Below are 7,452 nucleotides of genomic sequence, written 5' to 3' on the forward strand. Positions count from 1 at the left end.
AAACATAAGGAATGACCCCCCCCCACCCGCCCACCCCCCCCCTTTTATCTTTCTACCAATCTCATTCATTTCCCTGGTAAACTAGTTTGGCATAGGAAGTTTCCCCGGTGAACTGCATTATTCTTTTTAGTAACGAGACCCTCATTACTCATGAGATTTGCTGTTGTAACATAATTCTGATTTGGATAGAAAAACTGTATCAGAGCAGATGGGCATACAGCATTTCCAAATGATGACCAAGCCCTGGAAGAGCCTACCATCCCCTGGAAGTGCCTTCTATTACTGAGTCCCTTGGCCTAAAAATCCTTCATCTCCAGCTTTTTTATACTTTTCATTACGGGTCCTGGAAACAGCACTGTTTGAAGCACTGCTGCCTCAGTGGGTCACAAATCAAGTCAGAGGGGATATTTGGGTGTTAAACCAAGGCTTTGAACTGAAACCTGAGACAGACGGAGAGCCAGAGGAGCATGTGGCGAAGTCTGATTGCATTGAGAAGAATGGTGACCGTATCTGCAGAAGCTCGATTTTTCTGCTCTCCTTCCACAGTCAGCCCCAGATGCAGTAAATTACAATAAGACGGTCTGGGGATGAAACCTGGAGGTTATGGGGTCAAATCCTCACTGGGATGAGGGAACAATGTTTCTGCCCTTGCTGAAGACTTAAGGATCATGTCACCACAGACACTAGATGCCATGCGGAGCAAGACCCTAATGTTTAGCGCCACTGGGAAAATGAAGCATAGAAGCCAAAGATCAGCTACCGCCTTGGTCTTCAAACTCTGCAGCATAGCTTAATGTGCGGAGCATGTAACTGGTTGCAGCAAGCCCTCATTCTGTTCCTACTTGGCTGCTGGTTTGCTACGTGACCTCAAGCCAACTCCTTTAAGGTCTCAGTTTTCCAATCTGTAAAATGGGAATGATATTACTTGCCAGCCTTGTAAAAACACTTTGAAATCTGCATATGCAAAGTGCTGTGTTAGAGACAGGCAAAGTGTTTCCCTCTGCTGACCGGCATGATCTGAGTTAGAGGTGAGCCAGCACTTCTTTCTCCAGGAACTGATCTCTTGCCGACATGATGCCATTCTTGTTACAGCACAGGTAAAGAGCTCCTTACTCTTGCTGTATTATTACTAGCTTGGAAATAACCTACACGAAATGATTTCTTTACCTTTTCTAAGAGGAATCCCAGTTATTCTCTTCTGCTGCATTACACAGGGCTGCCAGCATCTAATATTACTCGGTGATGGGAAACAGCAGATCTATAAATAAATGCAAATCATAAACATAAGATGCATTTTCAATAGCATTGTAAAGTGAGACCCCCCAAAATCAGACACAATGGCTGGCATTATTTTCACCTGGATCTTAGAGCAAGTGACATCCTCTAAATACCTAAGACGGATAGTGTGGAGGAGTTATTTGCAAGTAGCTTCTTTGCAGGAGAAATCTTGCGCAAAAGCTTGGGTTTACATTTTAAAGAGGTTTGCATGGTTTTTAAAGGACAAAGGAGAGCCCTGTTTTTCCCGGAAATGTAAAGCCTTTCTGTGGGCTTTGGTTGTACCACCGTGTTGAACCGCAGATCCCAGTGTGTGGTCAATTATACACTCGCGCTACTTTTCACTTATCCTGCGATGATGACTGTCTGTAAGCAAAATCCATCAGACAGTTATTATCTCCAAAGAAAAAGGATCAAATGTTCAGGCTTCTAATCTGCCCCTGAAAATCAGTGCCTGATCTTGGAAACACACAAGACCTCAAATGATTTCTTATTCTGCACATTCAAAGGCTGGAGACACTTTTGAAATCTTGTTTGTAGCTTAACAGTTTGGGGAAGTCTTGAGTTTTACTGGCCAATATTGGACAGTGTGAAAAAGGGACAATATATTACCTGTGTTAAAGGAGGTCAGGGGGTCACATTATAATTGCATGGGCCTCTTCATTGCTCACTGTCGTAACCTCAGTAATGCTAGATAATGGAATGGGTAGCATGCTAATTGGTTGTATGAAATGAGCTGTTTTACACCGCGAATTCTCTCTAGCTTCCATAGTATTGATGACATGCAAACGGCTATAATACCTGAGTACAATTAAAAAAAAGCGCTACTTCACTTAGCTATGGCCAGCATTTTAGTGCTGGAACTGCATTTCCTCCTTTGTTCCTGAAGTTCAGGAGTGATCTTTCATTCCCTTACTACTTGCTCATTGGTGTCATAGAAGACAATTACTCCTATGCATGGTGATCTCATTAGAGGAAAGTGTATCTAGTATGCCGGCTATGTGGCGTGGCTGCTCCTTTAGCTTCGGAGCACAGCCCTCATTGACGCAAACTGATGCTGGGAGACCCTACACATGAATCATAGCACCATGGCCACAAGGATTTCCCCTTGTCATAAGAAGCTCTGAGGTGTGGTAACACATAGACTGCACATTGCACACACAAAACTGAACAGCTGGATGGGGAAAATACACAATGAGCAATTTCTCCTTAAGTATCTGGGTGATGTTTGACCTGCTCCCTTCAGGGCACATCCATGCAAAGCTGTACAGCAGCGTTGCTGCCGTGCCGTACTTTATTTTGGAAGTATGGGTATGGGTGTTTACCACGCCATGCGTGTGGCGCACGGTTAAATTTTGCTGCTAAGTCACCATAGCGATGCAGTATACCCGGGGAGCGTGGCCCTATGGCAATGTAGCTGGTGATCACATGTAGAGACACATGATTGCTGCATCCCTGTAGCGCATCACTACATTGCCATAGGGCAGGGGCAGGCAATTATGTTGGGCGGAGGGCTGCTTACTGAGTTTTGGCAAGCCATCAAGGACTGCATGACAGGCAGCCCAGGGCAGATTAATGCATTTTGCCCGCCCCTGCCGTAGGGTGATGTGTAGACGCGCCCTCAGTGAACTAGTCAAGTCAGGTCTGCTAGGACAATTCCATTATGGAGTAGCTGCAGTCTTTGATCATTGCCTATTGGCTTCCCAGTGCGTATAAAACTAGGAATTTACACATAGTAATGACTGATGATCACATCTTGGATAAAACTCAGGACTGTGGCTCCTTCTCTCTAACTTATCTAACCATTAAAGCAGTCTTTCTCCTTAAATACCTGCAACTTTGTTCTTGCTGGTGCCCTCACTGGAAGAAAAGTCTTCATATTTCATCCTTGTTTTGCATCTGCGTTATCATGACGTCCCCTGAAAGCCCCAGTCCCGCAGTGGGATGGCGCTGACATAGCTGGTTCTCTAAACACCTTACAAGCTAAGCTTCAAGTTGATGCATTGTTGAGTTTGATAAGCAAGGGTTACATTAAGAGGGCAAGCAGGAACTCAGGGAAGTTATGTGCCTGGCTCGAGAATTTTAGCATGCCTTCTTGTGGCAATTCTGATCTTTTGCATTTTTGCACCTACTTTGCAATCTCTTAGCTCAGGTGCACATGACTGCGTGTGTACCAGGCAATGGAGAATAAGGCTGGAGGAGCCCCCAAGCATGTTGGCAATGCATGAACCTGGAGCACTTAACAACAGCAAGGGATTTCTTGCTGCAGGGCTGCCTGTGCTGCTTTTCTTGCTCATCCCTTCTCTTGGACTCCCTTTGTAGGTTCAGCACGGGAAGCCTCAGACAGCCGTGCAGAGCAGGACACTGAAGCTCCTGCTGGGACTCCATGACAATCCTTTTAGAAATCAGGACAGGATGGAAACAGGGACATCTGGCAGTTGCAACAGAATGGATCAACTGCAGATTCCCCTGTTGGTGAACTTGGCCAGCAAGCTACTCCAGCAGATGTTTTTCCTTAGGCATTGAGTGCTTTCTGGATGCATCTTTCCTCTGCCTCTCAGGAGCAAATGCCAGCACAATAGAAATTCATATAAGCTCACTGACCAACATTAGGCAGTGATGACCTGATCATGAGCTCTGGAGTGTAAATGGGGTTCCTTGGAAGACCAGAGGCTAATGGATTTTCATTTGCTAGGGAGCTAAAAGGAGGGGGGGAAGCAGGATGCAAAAAATGTTCACATAATATTTATCTGCAGTAGTAGGTGCAATCTCTTTTATTTTTGTAATAGTTTGATTTTTCCCAGCTCCTATGATCTCAACATTATATTGACTCTGCACTGTATATTCTCAAGCAGGTATATTAAATATGTAAGAGGAACATTATGCATTTTGAGCTAAGGGGGGGTGAAAGAAATGGTGAAAGAAAAAAAAATTATTGTTACACCTTGGAGCACATTAATGAATACATTAATAATTGATCCACTGTTATGTTTTCTCTTAATAGTCATCAAAATCTTTATAAACCTGCAGTACAATACATAACATCTCATTACAACATTTGCTCAAAAAATCAATGCATATCTAAGTTATTTGTGTCAAAACTCATTTATTTCCACAATAACATGGACTGTCAAACCTTGACATCCTGTTAATAACATCCAGCGCATTTGCATATTATTCAAATATTTCCTTTTATGAAATGGGGGACTTTTACTTACACCACCCTACTTGCAGGGCTTCACATATTTGCACATTAGCTCAGTTCGCACAGTTATAGAAGGGTTACCTGTGGCAACTAATTATGCTGCACTTTATGCATATTAATGAGCCTTGTGAGCAGCCGTCCTCTGTTTTATGGCAAGATGAGGGAAAAATAACTGTGTAAGTGAGAGACCTATTACAGGCAAAACACAAGCAAATGGGAGACAGGTCTTTTTAAAACATTTTTCTCTTTGATGCCCATAACCTTTGGAAGCACTGTCCTGGGAGGGACAAAACATCTCCACCATCCCAGCAGTTTTGAGGGCAGTCTTCAGTTTTAGGACTGTATCTGTGCAAGGTGCTGGATATTGCTCCTCTCTCCCCTTCGGTGGACCCCGTCACAGGATTTAACCTAGGGCCGACTGCTGTATGATGGAGCCATCTTACCGGCCCTTGCACCTCTAGCGATCAGAGCTATAGATTTTGTTTTTTACGACTACTTCTCTAACTGGCTGGAATGGCATTATACAACCACATGGTATCAATGACAGCCGCACCATGGAAGCACCATATGGACAGTGAGAAAGTCCAGCTGTAGGTATATATTTCATTTATAACCAGAATCCCTACCAGGACCCTGAGCAAGGCAGATTCCTGTGCATGAAAGGGGTGAAAAGCTGTAATGCTTTCCATTGCGGCATACAGTCTGTCTGCCCAGACCTCTCTTGAAGGGCCGGGGCAAACTGGGCGTGTGTCAAAATCCCATAGGCCTGCAGGTATCGCTGAAGACCACAACGGCGTTCCCAGTCGCAACTCCATTGAGCTTGTCAATTCAGCCATAGAAAGCATGGGTTGAAACAATGGAAGCCAGAAAAATAAGATTTGATTTTTATGCAACAACAGATGTCTCTTAAGCAGTAATCACAGTGTCAGATAGAGAAACTAATCATATTTCAGTAGCTTGTTCAGATCTCTGATTAAAATTCAGTGATACCATTCCTGGATCCTAAAATGCAACAGTCATCAGAAACAAAAGAGAATGTATCATAATTAATGCAATTAAGAGAGCCCTTTCCCCTTCTTTTTTCATGTGTAAACTACATTGACCTTATCAGAGAACAAAGCTACATCACTTAAGGCTACATTTTAGTTTTATATGATGTTTCCAAGGCCCCCTCCCCCACTAATTGTATACTGGGTGTGGATACATAGGTTCTGTGCACATAAGAGAAAGTTGGCCTGTTTGCTGCTTATACTTTCCGTGGAGCAGGTCAACAGGACATGACGGGAAGGGACAAAACCACGAATACACCCCCCTTGTTCTCGGACCACTGTGGTACTTTACTGCTGATACAGACTGACGAAAGGCTTTATGGAACATCATTAAGATCTCTATCCATATTGGGCTAACCCCTAAAAGTCCTTAATTTTTCACCCAGTCTATTACTCCAGGAAACTCTCACCTGCATCATGAGAAATGGAATAAAATTTAAGGAAGGACCTCAGGATTAGTTCCATCCTTATTGCCTTTCCTGGTTGTTAACAAGAGTGCTCATGTCCATGCAGTCACAGAGGAGTTGGTAGTCTCCTGCCAATGTGGGTAGCGCTGTTTATTCTGGGTGTAACTGTACAGAAATCAATGACTCCAGGGATGAGTTTGGCTCAGGATGCACTAGTGGAAGGGATAATCAAGCAGGGGTTTTCCGTGATGCCCAGAATGGTTGGATCAGTGTTACTGCTGAATGTCTTTCATGTGAAAATTTGTTTTTAATGAGTGTTCACATGGTTGAGGCAAACTGTGAATGAAGATTTAAGGATGTGTGTGGGACAGGATCCACGTCTTAGCCAAAGTGTAGGACAAAGGAAATGCAAAAAATACCTTGCCAAACAAATCATTCTATTAGAGCACTTCAGAGTGAAAAGCTGGTCTGTAGTAAAGCAGCTCCATCCATCTATTCATCCATCCCATGTCCCATGCAGTTGTTTCTGAAGTCTTTAATCTTTTGTGCCTGGTCTTGTTCCATATCTAGGATAAGTAGTTGCATTCATTTGCTCAGAGAGATGAGGCCAACATATGCAGTGAAGATGTGTAGAGTACTTGTTCACTATCCTATATTAACACTTCTACTATGAGAGCATGCTAAATAAGAATGAAAGGCTAGTCCAGAGTTATAACCATTTGTTTTCTTCCAGAGCATCCAAACTCTTAGTTCCCTGTGTAGGGTGTTAAAAACATACCCTGGTACTTCACTAGAAAATCTGACAGCTTGTTGCCTAATTTGCATAACTCTGACATGTCTGAGACACCCAACAGCAGATTTATTGTGTTCAAGTCTCAGTCACAGTCCTGATGATGATATGCTAGTAAATATATCAATGCATCACAATCTCTGAGCACAGAAGTCTTTCTGTGACATTTTCTGAATGAGATATGAAAATAGGAACTGCTTGTGCACCTCCGCTACTAGAGATAACATGAGAAGACTACAGCACCAGGCAAAAAGACATTTGGCAGGAATGTTTAACTGAATGGTCTTGGTTGTCTTCATATTGTCAGGATGTCACTCAGACAAGCAGCACACTAGATGAGCCTGTAGATCCCCAGAGCAACCAAAAAAAAAAGGGCATTTCTATCCTAAATGTGCAATAACCATGCCCATTCTATATGTTGCTTCAAGCAGTCACAACATAGGGTCATTGGACCTGCCACATTGGGTCCGACCCATCCGTCAGGGTCTCGCTATTCTGTTTCTGATGTTCCAGAAGGAGATAATCAATAATTTCTAGGGACCCATCAGTCAAAGGCCAAAGACCATCCTGCAGAGAAACAAATGAGAAGCAAAAAGGAACGTTAATGGGAATTCCCCTCCCAGGAACTTGTATACAGGCAGTCCTTGACCTACATCGTTTCGACTTACAGCGATTCGCACTTGCAGCACTCCGCCATTTACAGCCATGTTATTACTTACAGCGCTG

This window comes from Gavialis gangeticus, unplaced genomic scaffold (genome assembly GCF_001723915.1).
Source record: "Gavialis gangeticus isolate Ggan-Ray unplaced genomic scaffold, GavGan_comp1, whole genome shotgun sequence".
Taxonomy (NCBI): Eukaryota; Metazoa; Chordata; order Crocodylia; family Gavialidae; genus Gavialis; species Gavialis gangeticus.